Here is an 18,923-nt window from a genome sequence, read left to right on the forward strand (position 1 = left end):
TTTCATTACCATAACTCAAAACAATACAAAAGCTACTCAGAAATCAAAACAATTGTAAAATTCATAGTAATTGCCCAAATCAAACCAAAGCTATCAAACTGAGTTTCTGTCATTTCCAAAAACAGTAGCAATACATGATTCAAAACACAAATCTATAAGAAAATCAAGAACTTAGCACAACGAACCATAGAACGATCAATTCCGGTGAGCTATATTCCGGCGACGTTGTCCTCGTGCGCGGAGACGGTGAGAATCTACTCCAGCCTGTCTCCGTTCAGTTCGGCTTCGATTGAGAAAGGTGATGGAGATGGAATCGACAACAGAATCAGCGATGGCGTTGAGGAATGGTGCTGCCGGAGCCAAGGCTGAGATCCATCGTGCATCAGAGATCAATTTCGTGCGTCCGAGATCTAGTCGTGAAACGGCGCGTCTGTCAGCGATTCAGTTCTAGTCGCCGACGTGATGGTGGAGAGGAGTGTTTTGCCGGAGAGAGAGAGAGAGAGAGAGGCAGAGGAGAGAATCAGAGATCTGGTTCCAGTCCGCGTCGTGCATCAGAGATCCAGATCGTGCGTCGGAGATCCAGTAGTGAAACGGCGTCGTATGTCGTGCGTCGGAGATTCAGTTCCGGCGATCTCGTGAGGTTTGCAACGACATCGATTTGGTTTGTGAGGGATAGTCGCGCCATGCCTCCTGGTCGTCGCCGACGTCCTCTGAGGTCTGCAACAACATCTTGATTTGAGAGAGAGAGATATATATATATATGAGAGATGAGAATTGAAAACGTATCAGTTCTATCGAAAAAGAGAGAGAGAGAAGGTTGAGGGCAAAATAGGTATAGCATAAAAAGAAGCTGATGTTTTTGTTGTCTAAAGTGGCCTTATGTGTACAAAAAGATTTAGGCGGTGTTTGACGCGAAAACCAGTTGGCTTGCAAACAGTCTCTTTTGAGCGTGTGATTGCGCGAGCGTGCCAGCACCGTGGGGTGCAGTCGTCGGGGGAGTCCCTTGACCTGACTTCTTCTTCAAGCGTTGTGGACGAAGAGAGCACCAACCTCGTCACAAGGCTCTTTTCTCTGCCTTCCGAGAAAGGACTTCTTGCCTTACGGATAAGGGCTTTGGTTGTGATCTCTTGGCGACACCGAATCGATACTTAGTGTTGTAGACTAAGCGGAGCAATCACTAGGATGTTTGGAGAAAGCACAGGGTTTGCTAAAGCGTGACTTCAGCTTCGCGGGGTTGCGAGGGCGTTACCCTTGCTTCGCTGGTAGTATCGGTGGCAGTAGTACTTAATAGTCGGCTCTTGGAGAGACTAGGATTGGAAACACGGTCGCCGGGTTTCAACTAGGTTGAAGGTTTGCTCCTAAGAGGCTTGATAATCCGAGGGATTGATTGATTTGAGAGTCGTCCTTGATTCGTCCTTGAAACCTGGTATTTATACCTAGGGTTTCGACTATTCCTTGCCATAGAAGGATTATTCATTGAAGTTTCCTATTCAATCTCTGCTACTTGATTCCAATAAGGTTTCGTTTTCCTTATGGATCACGGAATGGGCGAAGCTGTAACCCAAACCCAAGTAGGCTTATTTTTGGGCCGCAGGTATCGGCCCGCTGTGCTAAACCCATTAAAGCATCTTGCCAAAATTATTTTTGGACTTAAACATTGCCCCCCAGGCCCCGAAATCAGGCCCGCGAAAATGTAATTGATTGAAGGGAGCTAAAACGACACGCCTATTGCTTGGAACGATATCATTAATGAGGGTTGCGTCCTTTCGCTTGCAAAAACGCCTTTCTGTCGTATCGTTTCCCTCACAAAATCTCTTATTTAAACCCGCAGCCACTTCAGACCTGTCACATCAGAAACTCTTTTTGTATCTTAAACCCAGAAACCCTCTTACTGCCAACATCTTCCCCACAGAAACCCAGAAATGGCTCCCCCAAAGAAGATAGTCATCGATCAAGAAGAAGAACTTAATGAACAGGCTGCCCACTCTTGGGGAACCAGCATCGGTGCCCGCTGTCTTCTCCACACCACCATCCAGAGACCCCTGTTTCTCCGGTTCTCAAACCACCATGTCGGACTGGGTCCAGCGCCGCAAGATTCTATTCCAGCCGACGCTATCGCTTTCTACGGCTTGCTCATCCGTCGAGCCATCCCAGTCCTCCGAAGGACTCCCAGGGATTTCAGCAGTTGGAGTGCCCAGAACCATCGAGCAAAAATAGGGCACTGACCATCTTCAATCAGCACGGGGGAGCTTTCCTGGTATCGCGAAGCTCGAGCACTAGATCTGGCTCGCTGGAACGCTGCAGGTATCGCTCACACTATTGATCTTTGTTTTCGTCTTCCACGCGGTTGCAATCGCTCACCGCTCACCGCCTTTCTCTGTTTTTGGAACACCGCCACCAACACCTTTGATTTCCGATTTGGCCAAATGAGTATCACAATATTGGATATTCTAACCATCACCGGCCTACCCATTGATGGCGAGCCCTATTTGCATGCCCAATTCGACTCTGTCACTTTTACTTCAACCATGGCCCAAAACAATCGTAGCGCTCACAGCGGCTCTTATCCCCGGTGGCTAGCCTATTACCGCAGAGAGCACATTGCGACTGGCGGAATTGCTTTCTTAGAATACTGGCTCTGTAAGTTCATCTTTTGTACCTCCTCCTATAAGCCCACTGGCCCTTGGATTTTTCTGGCAACGGCCCTCTACAACGGTCGCTGCGTTGGGCTCGGACAACCAGTGTTGGGCGCCCTCTATCGTACACTGTACCAGGCCACTATGCATCCTTTTGAAACTAGCATTTCTGGCCCTTTTTGGATCCTTGACTTCTGGATTCAAACCTATTTTCCATATCTTCGCCGCGACGACATCTCGCTGCTTCCACCGGCTGACCAATTCTTGGGTCAATGGCTCAGTCGCGAGGAAAGGTACACTTCCCCTCCTTATTCCGAGGGCTTCACATATCTGTACTTCCTGCACGAAATGCCCTACTGCGACTTAGTGCTGGGCAGAAGATTCCTAGCTCCACTTGAAAATGGATTCCTCCCTGGTGCTCCTCGCTATAGCAATCGCGCGCGCTTGGCTTTTCGCCGCGCGATCTCCTGCTCAGACATTAGGATTGCGGCTGAAGAACTCAGTTATGAGCTTTACGCTCCTAACCATTTCGCTCTCCAATTTGGCCTAGTCCAATTAGTGCCATTTTCTCTTTATGATGCCTGGAACTACAACACCTCTTGGCGCAGAATTGGGCCCCTCTCTGGGCCTCCGCCAGTACGCAGCATGCTTGCACTGGTTGATCTTCTTGATTGGGCTAACAACATTGCTGCTGTGGATGGGACCGAAGAAGGGTATGAGGAATAGTGGGAAGAAGTTTCTGTCAATTGCTGGAGACAACGGTATGACGAACTCTTCGCGACCATTTTACAGGAACTCAGATATCCTTATGCTGCTGACATTGAGCTACTTGCTCGCTTTCCTGAAGATGCCGCACAATCCCCGCCACCTGAGCCGGCTCCGCGACCCGCGCAAGCTCCGCGCCAGGTCCAGGCTGGTATCGTAATTCGCGAGCCCCCTCAAGAGGTAAGTGTCTTCGTCTGTATTTTGTTTCTTCTTTCACTCTTCCCCTCTAACTCAGATTTTGTTGCACCAGGGATGTGCGCCACCTTCTGGTAATCGCGCAGTCAATGCTTCTCGGTCCACTGGCCAATCCGGAAAGCAAAAAGCAGTGGTGACAGAACTTGAAGTCGAAGATTCTTCTTCTGATGATGATGACCCGCAAACAGTAAGGATTTTCTTGTTTAACTCCTCCATGCTTTCTTTCCAAGTCAAGTCTAATCCTTCAACCCTAGCAGATTGCAGCCATTTTGGCCCGAAAGCGCAGTCGCTCTGATCCATGGGTGGAAGATGAACCAATCGCTGATCGACTGGTAAGACACTAGAAGTGCGTGTTGGAATCTTCTTTTCCTTTTGCGTGACCATATAACGTTCCTCGCTTGCAAGTTCATCGTAGGTCCTCAAGGCAACCTTGGGAAGGATCCTCAGCTGCTGGTGAAGGCACATCTGCTTCACAGGCCCAAGCGCCAATTGGTTCCGATAACCCTCCACCTCCTGTCGTCGTTGCAAACAATTTGCAGTTGGCCCTGATCCCAATGCAAGTCATAGATGACAGCTCGCCTGAGGTCGAAGAGAGAATGCCTCTTCCAGCTGCATCTCGCGAGGAACCAAACTCAACATCTGTCCCGGAACAGATAGCGCCTGATTTAGTTCCATATTCTAGCGAGGCTGTTCAAGAATCAGTGCCAATAGCAACCCTTCGTGAACCACCTGTTGAAGAGGTATATTTCACTTCTAACAAGCACTACATTCTGATTCATGTCCTATCCTTTAGACATTCTAATGATTGCTCCTTAGAAGCAAAACCCTGGTCCTGTCGAGGAGGTACCTGCTGCTGTGGAGGTACTTGACGCCAATCCTGCTGAACCAGCTGGTGAAGATGTAATTAACCAAGAACCTGCCCCCCATGCCACCCAAGCACCTGAAGCAATGGAAGGGGTGAACCTCGAGCCGGTGCTGGAAGCGGTTCCTGTCGCGGAGCCTTTTGAGGCTCCTGCTGCTACTGCTCCCCCAAATCCACTGCATGTGCCTCCTTCCAGACTGGAAAGGCTAGCTCGCGTACTTGAGGTGACTCTTCCCGAAGTTATAAATGAAGCTAGGGACGGCCTTCGCCGTCTTCTGAGTCCCGATATCTTGCTGCCTGGCGTGTCCGTCAGGGCTCTGGAGTATCTGAGGGCTCTTCGTCTCGAGCGCGCCATCACTGAAGATGAATTCATTAAGATAGACGAGCTGCTGCAGAATCTCCCCCAGTGGCTTGATGAAAAAGCGGCCGCGATTGTGCAAGCCAGACAAGTCCAGGCCCACTATCGGGGCCTCGCTCAACAAATGGACTATTCAAGTGACTTTTTCGGAGATCGGGCTACCCTTGTTAGAGACTTGAGGCTCATGCAAAATCACCTCCGGTCCCAAGTCCAATATCTTCAGCCCCAACTGACTGCTGTGACGACCCGGCTTGAACATGAAGAGCCCTTACTGGAGCAACCCTTAGCGGCTTCTGAAATACTTTCTCAAAACCTAGCTCAAGCTCGCGAGGCGGTCCGACAAGCAGAACGAGCCGATGCTGATGCCAGTTTTCGCTTGGATGAACATTTCCTTCGTTTAACCCATGCAAGCCGAAAACTTTAGGCCTCTAGTATTAGGCCCATTTTGTATGAACAATATTATTATTAATAATTTAAAATTTTAGCCCACATCGCTTGGCCCAAATATATACACAACTCTTCAAGCAGTTCAACGTTTGATTTGCCTTTATTGCTGTTGAAACTGTTTGAAATGATAATCTCGAAACGAAGCGGTTACCTCCTTGAAGACTGCCCCGCTTCCCACGCGTTCTTAATTACCTTCATTTCCGAGATCTTAGCATTCAATTATATTGGTACTCTTATTTATGGCGTTGAAAATACTTCAACTGCCCATCGCACGGTTGAGGCCACTGAGATTGGTCCTATAAATACCTGTACTCTGGAGGAGTGAAAAAACACAAGCAAATATGGCCTCCCCAGAAATAGTTTCGCAAGCCCTACTTCTCTTCCTTCTGTTTCTGAAATCCTCTCCTCACGATCTCAGCCTTAGCCTCAAATCCTTAGGTTTTATGGCTTAATCTCAATGCCTGGGTAGGTCTTATGGCCTAATCTCAGGTCCAGCCGCAAGTCTTTGGTCTCTGGAACTCCGGATGGGATTCACCGGTTCCAGTTAGACTGAAGAACACGCGGCGTTCCTAACGCGGCGGAACCAGATTCTGAGGATCCCCTCTCCTCAGATATCTCGCATGGAGCAGGACGAAGAAGGGCAGAGGGCCATTCGAGGCCAACTATTCTTCTTCTGCAGCCTACCTTCGGGGGTCTGACTGTCAGACTTCTATTTTTCCGCTGGAGGTAGATGTGGTTGTAAGTCGCGCTCTCTCTGAAGACCATCTCCATCCCGGAGGGTAACCAACTGGAAGGGTTGCGATGGATTATTTCCTGCCCTCTTCCTCCTCAGATCAGAAGAGGGATGTGGGTGAAGAGAGAAAGAGCATGCATGATCATAGCACTGCCCCCCCCCCCCCCATCCGTCGCCACAAAATCCTGAAACTCTTAGAAGATCTGCAACTCTTATGATTTCTTAAGCCACTTTTGGCCTTGTAAATCGCAAATGTAACTGTTTCAACTTGTACTGCTTTGGCCGCAAAGCCAATTTATGAATGAATGTTTCTGAGTTCAAAATGGAAAAAATTGTTGTAAAATAAAGCCTCATGTATAGGCCATGGATATATTCTTAACACATATTGTCAAGGAAAATGGAATAAAGAAAGTTACAACAAAAACATAAAATTGGCCACAACTAAGGCCAAGATGTACAGAGTGTTGCCCCCCTAGTGTTCGTAGGTGAAGCAAATACATGAGAATGAGGCCACAGGAAAGGCCTGAATGTATGGATAACGCGAGCCAATGAAGACTATGGTTCCCCCCTGTCTGGGAAGATGGTTGGTCCGGTGGATCTTCGAATTCCCAAACACTAGGGTAATACTTTTTTAGGAACCGCCCGTTGATGGGGTTACGGTGGATATCGCCATCCAAATCTTTGAGGTGAAAAGCCCCGCGCTCCAGAATGCGGTGAACAACAAAGGGTCCTTCCCAGCGTGAAGTCCATTTACCGCGACCGGTCAATTTCTCGCCAAAGGGCAAAAAAGCTTTCCAAACAAGGTCACCCTCTTTGTAACTACGGCCACGCGTCCTCTTATCATAGGCGCGGGCGATACGTTGTTTTTCCATCACTAGGTTATCCAAAGTCGCTAGGCGCTGCTCGTTCAGATCTTCATGTTCTTGCCACATCGCCTGGACGTAGTCTTCGCCGATCAAGTGATACTGATCTTGGACGCGCAAGGATTGAACGTTGAGTTCCAAGGGTAAAACTGCATCATGACCAAACATTAGTGCATAGGGTGTTGTAGCAGTGGGATTCCTCTTGGAGGTGCGGTAAGCCCATAGTGTCTCATATAACGTGTTGTGCCACTGGAGAGGGTTTTCAACCAGCATCTTCTTTAGCAGGGTGATGATAATCTTGTTACTGGCCTCCGCTTGACCGTTGGACTGAGCATACTATGGAGTGCTGTGGACGAACTGGATGCCTAAGTCATTGACAAGTTTCTCTACATCACCACCCATGAATGCTGCCCCCCTGTCTGAGACAAGCACTTCTGGGATACCAAACCTGTAGATAATATGTTGAAAGATAAATTGGCGAATGGTGGCACCTGAAGCCTCTTTCAAAGGCTCAGCTTCGACCCACTTGGTGAAGAAATCAGTAGCAACAATGATGAAATTGTGTTGGAGTGAGGAATGTGGGTGAATCATGCCAATCAAGTCCAATGCCCAGCCCCTCGCAGGCTAAGGCTTAATAATAGGCTGCATGGGAATATTGGGGATGTGCTGGACTGGACCATGTGCTTGGCAGTCTTGGCATCCCTTCGCGAACGTGATACAGTCCTTCAAAATGCTGGGCCAATAATACCCATGTCTCCTGATGAGCCATCGCATCTTAGGACCCGCTTGATGAGCTCCGCATACGCCCGCGTGTGCCTCGCGCATTAAGCGCTTTGCTTCGAGGCCATAAACACACCGGAAGTCATTGCCATCTTCCCCACGTCGTTGCAGCTCGTCGCCCCTGAGGAAGTAATTTAAGGCAAGAAAACGAATCTTCATGTCTGCTGTAGGATCTGGCTGTTTGAGATAAGCAATTAATGGATCGCGCCAGTCCACATCAATGAGATCTAATGCCGCCACCATTGGTTCATCTGGAGGGTCTGGCCTCACGATCCACGAAGGTAGCGTGCGGCGCTCGACTTTTAGAATGTGCTCGCGAACCCCATATTTCAAGGTAATGCCGGTAGCCAACTGAGCGAGCTCATTAGCTGCAAAGTTGCGCTCGCGAGGAATGTATTCCAAATCCACGTCATCAAATTGGTTGAGGAGCTCAATGGCGCGATTCAAATATGGTACGAGTAAACAGCTCACACATCTGTACTTCTCTTGAAGCTGATTTATTACAAGCAAAGAATCACCGCGTACTTGGACATCTCTTACTCCTAGCTCCAGTAATACCTCTAGGCCAATAATAAGGGCCTCATACTCCGCTTGATTATTGGTGCACCTAAACTCCAATTGGAAAGAATAAGAAAAACGATTGCCCGCTGGGTTTTCCAGAACAATCCCTGCTCCTGCTAGTGTATCTGTTCGTGAGCCATCAAAAAATAATACCCAGGGTTGAAGGGAGACTGTGGCTTGATACCATAAACCATGTTCTGGAATGTGCGCCAAACTCGGGCGAGTTATGATTGCGGTCGCTATCTCTAACTCTTTCACTGTGGGGACATCCAACATAGGGTGATGTGCGAGAAAATCTGCGATGGCTTATCCCTTCACTGCTTTCTGTGGAACGTATTGTAGCGAGAATTCGGATAAGGCCAACACCCACTTGCCAATACGACCTCTCAGAATAGGTCGCTACAGCACGTACTTAACCAGGTCGGTTTGAGCGATAATGCAAGTGGTAAAGGATAACATGTAGTGGCGCAACTTGCATGCTGAGAAGTATAACGTAAGACACAATTTTTCCATGGAAGTATACCTGGTTTCACAATCCGTCAGTGTCCTACTGAGGTAAAAAAATAGCATGCTCGACACCGTCCTCATCATCCTGGGCGAGTAGGCTGCCAATGGAAGCCTCAGCTGCTGAAATATACAACTTTAATGGAAATCCAGCTCTAGGTGGAATGAGTACTGGCGGGCTCGCCAGATAGGCCTTAATTTTATCAAAAGCCTCTTGGTGTTTAGGTTCCCATACAAACTCATTTTGTCCTTGTAGTTTCAGTAGTGGAGAAAAAGGCTGGATTTTACCTGCAGAGTTAGATATGAAACGTCTCGGGAAGTTGATTTTACCCAGCAAACGTTGTAGCTCTTTCTTTGTTTGCGGGGAAGATGCGTTGATGACTGCGCTGGCCTTATCTTCAGGGACCTCAATACCCATTTGATGGACGATGAAGCCTAGAAAATCTCATGCCTGGACTCCAAACACGCACTTAGCGGGGTTCATTTTTAGCTTGTGCAGCCGCATGCGTTCGAAAACCTTTCTGAGATCAGTGATGTGGTCTCCTCGTTGTTTGGACTTGACGACTACATCATCGATATAAACCTCTAGGATCTTCCCAAGAATGTCGTGGAAGATCAAGTTCATGGATCTTTGATACGTTGCCCCAGCATTCTTTAAACCGAAAGGCATGACCACATATTCAAAAACTCCCGTGAACCCTGGGCAGCGAAACGCGGTCTTGTGTCTATCGTCCTCCGCGACCGGAATCTGATGATATCCCGCTGTGCCGTCCATGAAGGACAACAATTCATGTCCTGCCACTGCATCTACCAACATATCCGCAACCGGCATGGGGTAGACGTCTTTAGGCGTAGCGACATTAAGGTCTCTGTAATCCACGCAGACCCTCATCTTGCCATTCTTCTTTCGAACTGGCACTATATTGGACAACCACTGGTTATATTTGGCTACCCTAATAATGCCTGACTTGTGCATTTTTTCAACTTCCTCTTTGACCAGAACTTGGGTCTCGGAATTCATCCTCCGCGGCTCTTGCTTTACAGGCCTCTTGTCTGGGAGTGTTGGCAGCTGATGGCATACCAAGTCCGGTGACAGGCCTGGCATGTCTTCATATTTCTCCGTGAAGCAGTCTCTGAATTCTAGTAATAAATCAATAAGCCTCTGTTTCTCGCTAGGCTCTAAGTAAGCGCTGATGGCCATTTCCATAGGCTCGTCTGCTGTTCCAAGATTGACCTTCTAGGTAGGGTCCCTGACCTTTGGGGGAGTGTCATCCAGCGCTGCCAGAGCCAGCTAAATTTCTTCTTCATCTTCCTGTTCTTGGTCAGAGAGCTCCTCATTTATGATTTGGCCTAAATACAAATTACTACCCTGTGGTTTAGGTCCAAAGTCAATTCAGTCCCTAAACTTCTAATTTCATCAAAAACACCCCTGCACTTTCAATTTTGATCTAATAGGTCCAATTTGTTAGTTTTCCGACAATTGAGTTATTTAACTTGTTAATGTGGCTCATATATGGCCTATGTTTTATGATGTGGTGTCGAGGTGGTCTGCATAGTCAATTTAGGACTGAGTCCGGCCTACTATTAAAAATAAATAGTTTTTCAACAAATAATCCAACTCTAACTTGAACCCATAACAGAATATTAACGAATTGGACCTATTAGATCAAAATTGAAAGTGCATGGGTGTTTTAGATGAAATTAGAAGTCCAGGGACTGAATTGATTTTGGACTTAAACCACAAGGTACTAACTAGTATTTAGCCCTTATGATTTCTAAGGTTGCGATCCTATCATAGGCCTCTTTTTCCACCAAGTACGAGAATAGTCTTTCGTATAGCGAGTAGGAGGCCTCTATCTCTTCCTCTGGAAGGTCGTAATCCATTAATCGTTTAAGGGTTTAGGCACAGCGTGGCCATGCCTTTCCAAGCCTTCTTTTGCGAGCGTTAGCCCCCACTGTGCCAATTCAGAGGTCGTCACCCCTGTGGGGCAGCCTTTATTATCGATGCCACTGACCTGCAATGGAGTGATTGGCTCCAAGTAGTACCTGGCATCTACATAGTTCACGGAGACTGGGAATGGACGAGGATCTGCTTGAATTACTTCAGCTTTATCTATTACCCTGTTCCACATCACCAATTCCTGGTGGAGAGTTGACGGAACACAATAGCTCCGGTGAATCCAGTCGAGTCCTAGGATGGCACTATAAGCCGCGTAACAGTCTGTCACGAAAAAGGCATAGACTCCCTCTGCTGGTCCTACCTTGATATGTAGAAACAATAAGCCCAAAGTCTTTGTGACTGTCCCCGCGAAGTTCTTCAGCGTGAGGGATGTAGACTGGATAACATTGACAGCTGCCCCTGTGTCAACCATAACCTTACTGACCTTAGTGCCAGCAAATTCCACAGTGATATATAAAGGTCGCATGTGCTGGACCATCGCAGGTGTTGGTCTTGTAAAGCTCATTAAGAAACCTTTACCAGCAGCATCTTTCGTCTCAAGAACCACTGCGTCTGCCAAAGGTGTTGTTGCAGCCGAAGTAATCTGCAGGGGCTGGTCGGTACCTTCCTCATTCTCCACACATTCCTGCGCGGCTATTGGCAAAGCATATTTCGCGGGAAGTACATAGACCAAATTGCAGGAGGTATCAACCGCTTCAATTTCGTCTGTGTCGTCTTCTAAATTGAGCTTAGGCTCCCCAACCGGGATATCAGTGTTGAACTGCTTCGCCAGCCGGTCAACTAGCGATTCTTCTGTAAGGCCTTTTACCTCACACTGCTTTTGTTCCTGCAGTTCGGCCATTTCTAATGGCGGTTTGGTCCTTGTTCCCCTGCAAGTATTTCCTTTGAGGGCGCGACCACCAGACTTTGGTCTTTCTTAGGTCTCCACTGTAGATCTTCTACAGTACTGCCCTTGCCCCCCAATCTCTCAAACACTGAGGGTTTGGCCTCTGGTTCCTCTCGAAACAACCTGCGCCTGACATGTGATCGCCTAGTTGGCGAATTGTCTTTCCTAGCTGGCGGAGATGTCCTCTCATTCGTGATCCTGCAGAAAACACTAGGCTTAGAGGCCCCTGATTCTGATCGCGCGTGCTTCTGAAAGCTGCGAGGAGCCAGTAATGGCTTAGCAGCTAATGCTTCCATCTCCTTCTGATATTGCTCAAAATATTTAACCAGTTGTGACGGCTTAATCAGACCCTGATCCAGAGCTTCTAAAGCACGCTTGGCCTCTCCGAACCTTCGCTGCAATTTCCTTTTCTTGGAAAGGCTGATTTCCACTGCTTTCCCCTTCTCTCTGGTGTACCATTTACCTTCCTTGATGGTGGATGCTGAAGCAGGCGGAATGTAAGGTTTGGTCACGACATCTTTGTGCTCATTCCAAGCCCTTCCTTCTTGTTTTTGATCGGTCGCGGCCGCTTTCAATTTCTTAAATAGGTTGAAATCTTTTGGGTATGGTGGTGACTTTCCCTCATCTCTCACCTTTGGGCTAGAAGGCTGATAGTTTCGTGATGGTGAAGCCCATTTAATTGGCAGGAAAGAACCGAACTGAAACGTCTGCTCGACTTCTTTGTGCGTCACTTGGATGTCGCATTCTTCTTTGCATCGCGAGCAGAGGACCACTGATGAGGCCTCGCTGATGGGCTTAGCTTTCTTTTTTATGGGGGTTTCCTCCTCGTCAACTTGCTATTCCTTCCCCTTTGTAGTCAAATCCAGGGTTGGTTTTCTCTGGTTCTTCTTAGGCCAGTTCACATCAACCATACCGACTCCAGTGTCCGGAAAAGGGTTCAGGTCTACAAGTGCTGTCGCGGTCGCCGAGGGCTCAACCTACAAACTACCATTATTAAGCCATACCTGAATTTGGTCCTTTAGCTTCACACAGTCAGCTGTATTATGGTTCCACAAATTGTGGAATTTGCAATACTTCTTTCCTTTCAGCTGATCCGGTCGAGGAAAAGGGCCAAAGTCTGTCTTCACCATCTTCGCGGAGATCATCTCATCTAGAATCTCATGTGCCTTATTGGCATCATACGTATATGTCGCGAACTCAAGTTTGGTGAAAACCGTAGACTTGAGTTTGACAGGTTCCTTAGATATCTTTAATTGCTTGAGGGCTGAGTTCTTCCTACCTGTCAATTCTAACGCGGAGACGTCATTCTCCTCTTCATCTTCATATTGGAACACCTCTTCCTCTTGGTGGTGGTAGTAGGGATCATAGGTAGTCGGCTGGTAGTTCAAAGCTGCTACAGTACGATGCTTCCCTGGCACATATGTCCATTTGGATGCATTCTTCATGGCATCGGTTTCTCTGAGGAGATGCTCAAAACTACCTACCTCTGTGATCAGGTCTCCCATTGATTGGATCAAGCTGCCATGTTGTTTCTTTGGCTGGTGTGGTTCCAAACCTTTGACTAATTCCTTCTCAGGCAGAATCACACTCAGTTTGGCTTTCTAAATTTGGAAGCGTTGAAGATAGGCGACACTAGATTCGGTGGGCTGCTCGGCCATCTGAGTAAGAGAAGCCAAATCAACCTCAAGCTCAATGGCTCCGAAAGTTTCTCGGAAGAGCTTTTCCATCGCTGGCTGTTAATGTCTAAAAGTTCAGAGGTAGCTGAACCTTTGTTAACGCTGATCCGGTGGGCGGATCAATACTTGTGATGTTATCAAAGCTTCCGCTCCCTGTCAAGTAAAATACAGAGGGCGTCAGAGGGAGACCGCGCCGGGCGGTCTTCGACTCTCCGATGCCTCAGTTAGTCAATGTATTTATGTTGACAAAGTAACAGTAGGTAAGTATTAAATGCGTAATTAATGAGGAGGGAGGAGAGAACCTTTTATAGGTGAGGAAGAGGTTGATCTTCTCTTTGTTTTTGATGTGGGACTGATGTGCTTCAGTCCCCAGCTCTGGGAGCTTCTGATGCTATCTTGGCACGGCGCGTGGCGGCGCGTCGGCGGTGATCTGGGGGTGATCCGAGGCTCAGGCTGTTGCCCGCCTGGCTGTGTATCTGCATGTTATTCCTTTGGCGGGAATTAGTACCTCTGGCGGTACAATGAGCGTAGCCCATTATAGCTAATTATGCTTGCAAATGTACATGTATGTACACTGGCCAATCGGCCACTGTTCCTGGTCGGAGTTTGGAAAACCATCTAAAGGCTGCTCCAGAAAGAGAGGTGCCAAATATCCTGCACTTGAGAATGTCATCATTCTGATATTGGCCGCATTGCACCCTGAACCTGGCCAGATGGGTTGCCGCGTTCTCAGTGTCTTCTCCTGAAAAGGTAGAAAATATAATATTCTTGTAGCCCCTAGGAAAAGGCGCGAGCATTATATGTGGCGGGAAAGGTCCCTCATAGACCCCATCCATTTGGGCCCTAGGGTTAGCCAGCCTGATCATCTCATTGACCTCTTCACGCCTCACAAACTCAGGACCAGGAGGGGGAGGTATCGCCACATTCTGGCGAGCAGCCTGCAATGGTATGGCTTGGATAGTATTCATTGTTCGCTCCCCTAGACGAATAGTCCGGGGATTCGCAGACTGCCGAAGAGTCATTGCTGGCACGGCTGCCTCTTTGACGAGTGCAGTTATCTTGATCGGATTGCCAGCCATATCAATGCCATAGTAATCTCCTGTAAGCTCTTCATATATATTTTCTACTCCATCACTGTCATATTGCACGAATGCGGCAGAATAGGACGAGACATGCTCGTTGGCCTTTGAGGTTTGATTTTTCTGCCCGACAGAGGAGGTAGTTTGTCCGCCCTGAGTGGTCCTTTCGTTGCTACCGCCGATTACCAGGGTTTTCTCCTTACTCTTGGCTGCCGCAGTAGTGGTCATTACTGAAGGCGTAGCCGTGCTGCTGCTACCCTTTTCACGAGCATTAGGAGGTATATATTTGCCAGAGCCAGAGGGTTGGCCAAGCGAACTAAGGATGGCTTTAGGATCCCCTAAAGCTTTGCTTAATACCTCCTTGGCCTGGTTCAACTCAGCTCTCTGCATGGCGACTTCTGTCGCAAGGTTAGAACCATCTTTGATAAGACCTGCCAAATCTGATGCAGTCTGTTTGGTTTGGTTCGTGATGGTTTCCACGACCTGTTTTTGTTGCTGAGTATGCTCCTCAGCGATTCTTCTGGCTTGCGCTCTAGACTCAATCGCTTCCTTTTTTGTCTCATCAGCCAGCTGGTCCAGTTCGCGCATGCGCCGCTCTGCCCGTGCGTCTGCCTTATCAAAATCATCAGCTATTATCTTTCGATGTCTGTCAATATCAGCCAAGATGATCGCAAACTGCTCTTCGAAGGGTGTTCCCTCTGGGATGGGCGTAGGCACAAAGGCCTCTCTTGTCACGCCTCCTGCATTGGAGACGACACTGCTGCCAGGTTCACTTACTTGGTTTGTAGTGACGTTTTGCCCCTCAGTAGCGGGCGCCTGGTTTTCTCCTTGTTCAGTTGACATGCTTGATGATTGGAAGGAGCTACAAAACCTTCGTGTCACTTGTTCTTTAGAAAGACCACGACAGTCCGCGCGAGAATGCGGTCTGTAACTGGAGGTCTTGTGCTTCGGACAGTTAGCGTAAACCTTTTGGTAAGGGTTTTCGCTTGACTTCCCAATGGTTACGTTTGCGAAGAAACGTTATGCAATAGGTCCCACTGGGCATGCCAAAATGTTTGACGCGAAAACCAGTTGGCTTGCAAACTGTCTCTTTTGAGCATGTGATTGCACGGGCGTGCCAGCACCGTGGGGTGCAGTCGTCGGGGGAGTCCCTTGACCTGACTTCTTCTTCAAGCGTTGTGGACGAGGAGAGCACCAACCTCATCACAAGGCTCTTTTCTCTGCCTTCCGAGAAAGGACTTCTTGCCTTACGGATAAGGGCTTTGGTTGTGATCTCTTCGCGACACCGAATCGATACTTAGTGTTGTAGACTAAGCAGAGCAATCACTGGGAAGTTTGGAGAAAGCACAGGGTTTGCTAAAGCGTGACTTTAGCTTCGCGGGGTTGCGAGGGCGTTACCCTTGCTTCGCTGGTAGTATCGGTGGCAGTAGTACTTAACAGTAGGCTCTTGGAGAGACTAGGACTGGAAGCACGGTCGCCGGGTTTCAACTAGGTTGAAGGTTTGCTCCTGAGAGGTTTGATAATCCGAGGGATTGATTGATTTGAGAGTCGTCCTTGATTCGTCCTTGAAACCTGATATTTATACCTAGGGTTTCGACTGTTCCTTGTCATAGAAGGATTATTGATTGAAGTTTCCTATTCAATCTCTGCTACTTGATTCCAATAAGGTTTCGTTTTCCTTATGGATCACGGAATGGGCGAAGCTGTAACCCAAACCCAAGTAAGCTTATTTTTGGGCCACAAGTATCGGGCCGCTGTGCTAAATCTATTAAAGGATGTTGCTAAAATTACTTTTGGACTCAAACAGGTGGCTTTATCACTAATTAAAGTTTTAAAATGACATTTACATGTAATTTTCTAAAACATTAAAAGTTTACAACTATAAATCTGCTTTGCGGGCAAGACATGAATATGACATTGACGGATTGACCAGTCCCCAAGTTTGTCCAAACCCCACTATGAACAGAACACATTTCAAAACGAAATACTGTATATGGCTATATGCATGCATGATGGTCAAGCATGAGAAAAATCAAAAGCCTTCAAATTAGGGAGAGCAGTTGCAGCTAGGCAAGTAATTAAGGTAGTAGTTGACAGATGGCATCAGGTCCCCGCGCCTTCGGATTCCATTCTGGCTAACTAGCTCCTACTGATTGGTTTAGAAGTTTGATGTCGATGAAAAGCAAGTTAATTCATATCATATGGCCCAACCATAAAGCTGCCGCGGAGATTTTTCAGCTTCCTTTCCTAAAGTTCTAGAGCTGAGTGCATACATGGTTGACAAGTAAGAAAACTCATAATGGAAGATCGATCACTCACCACCTCACTCGCCTTAACAGAAAGTGGTATATATGTGGCTTCCGGAAAGCACCTGATTTTTCCTAGACTCCTAGTTCCATCGTGTGCGCCTAATCAAGCTTCAATCATTTTCACAAGTCAATAATTGCCTGAATCGCCGGCGCTTTCAGTTCTAAGAACGCGGCAGACACGTGCCCAGAGTATGCATGCAGTACTAGAACACACTGAGATGGACACAACGAACTAAATCACGCTAAACATACACGCAATGTAAAGTTTCCCTGAAAATTACCCACATAGACCACATTTTCCTTGTTTGAGCGTGATTTCTTTACCGTAAGAGTCCTTTAGCATAATTACTGGCTAAGCTACATCTCTTTCTTACATTTTAACATGGGTCTTCTACATCTAAGAGGATTGGGAAATCATATCATTTTTTTAACGAATCCAACATTTGAACATAAACTATAGAACAATCGCGCATCTTTACTAGCAACACTCTTGAATAAAACATGAATCGATCATATGTGGACATTTAGTTTACTAATATGTAAATCACAGACTATTAATAATTAATTAACAATCTAGCATTTTTTTTTGTAACAAACATATAGTTATCCAAATAGCTATTGCCATACATCGTTCACACAAAAGAAAATACAAATTGACTTTCAACATTACATTTATTGACACCCATACGATTACTAAACAATCTAGATCAAGATTATTATCTTAGATTAATAGTTAAGAATCGTGTATGAGTTGATACGATTATTCTTAGTCTCCTCCATCAACAAAATAATTATATGTAACACCCACATGCAAATCAAAGGTCTTGTTGCACAACTGCATTTCCTAGTGAGCACGGTAGGTGGAGTTAGTAAAAGGAAAAGCACTCGTACGTTTGGGGTTGAAATGAAGGAAAAGCAATGGCACCATTTGTGCTTTTCTTGATCAAGTTGACAAAGTTTTCTCAAGCATTTCCACCTTGAAGCATTAAAACATCAATATTCTAATGGGTTAGCTACTTCGTGTTGCGTTAAAGATCTAATTTATTGATCCAATGTCCTTCGATGTCCTTAGAGGAGAAGGAAGAACAAGACAATGGAATATAACTAAGAACATAATTGGGGTCAGAGGTCCCAGCTGGGGTCTCTTGCGTTCTTCAACAGAATTGGGTACAGTACACTCGAAGGTTGGTTTTCGTATATAATAAGGTTCGGTGAAAGATTCAGAAGATGGCCACGTGTTCAGAGTAGGTGCACTCATTGAAGCCTGTCAACCTTGTCAGGCTGGCTGGCTGGGTCACTCTCACTCCATGCATCGCTCTCTCCATGGGAAACTCCACATGACTATAGTAGTGCCCTCGGGAAACTCCTCCAATCCTGTCACCCAAAAGAAAAAGAAAAAAAATAATCCTTAATCAATTTTATGATCGTAACTCACATATAAGAGTAATTATGAACCGATTAGCACTATAATGGGAAGCTAACTATCAATTTATAACATATCACATATAATTTGAGTTATTCGTCGATCTTTTAGATCGATCGGTCTTTCATTAACATTTTAATAAAAAAATAGTAGACAACCAAAATTCAGTATGATCAAGTAAGTTAAAAGTAAATTGAACAACTTAATTTGTTAACAATTAATAGCAGAAGTGATCTATGAAAGGGGATCAAAATATGAACTAAACAATTCAAATTATAATTTCATATCAACCAGCGAGCTCAAATGGTTAGATAATTTTTTATTATGAAGCTGACACCAGTTTACTCTTAAGTGTACGTTTTTAGGTCCATATTTGAAGATTTTACCTTTAACATCAACATAACTTGATAGTAATAACCTTGTTTCTTTATAATTTAATGATTAGCTGATTGGGTAAAGATCTAATATAAATGTCAATTTATTTATAAATTCCCGTTAAATATATCTACTTGCGTTTTTTAAATGTAATTATCTTTGACACAATTTGTGAATTTTTAGGTTTCTTTGCATGGACAAGATATTCCTTTTTAGGATCAGTGGTATTACTCGGTGCTTGAAAAATCGCGTTACCTGATTTTATGCATGCTAATTATGGCACTGAATTAGTTTTATGCTAAACCCTACAACATTAATTGTCTTGGTACATAAACTCGAGAATTAAATTTTGATTGGACTTCTTGAGATGAATGAAAGAGAACTACGTGCAAATTAACGTGTGAAAATGATTTGAAGAAAATCGTACAAGTTGATTGAACACCACCGGCCTATACGAAACAATAACAGCAAGCTTTGGATCGATATCCCACCCGGGTCTATTGGCTAATTT

This window comes from Rosa rugosa, chromosome 1, assembly GCF_958449725.1.
Source record: "Rosa rugosa chromosome 1, drRosRugo1.1, whole genome shotgun sequence".
Lineage (NCBI taxonomy): Eukaryota > Viridiplantae > Streptophyta > Magnoliopsida > Rosales > Rosaceae > Rosa > Rosa rugosa.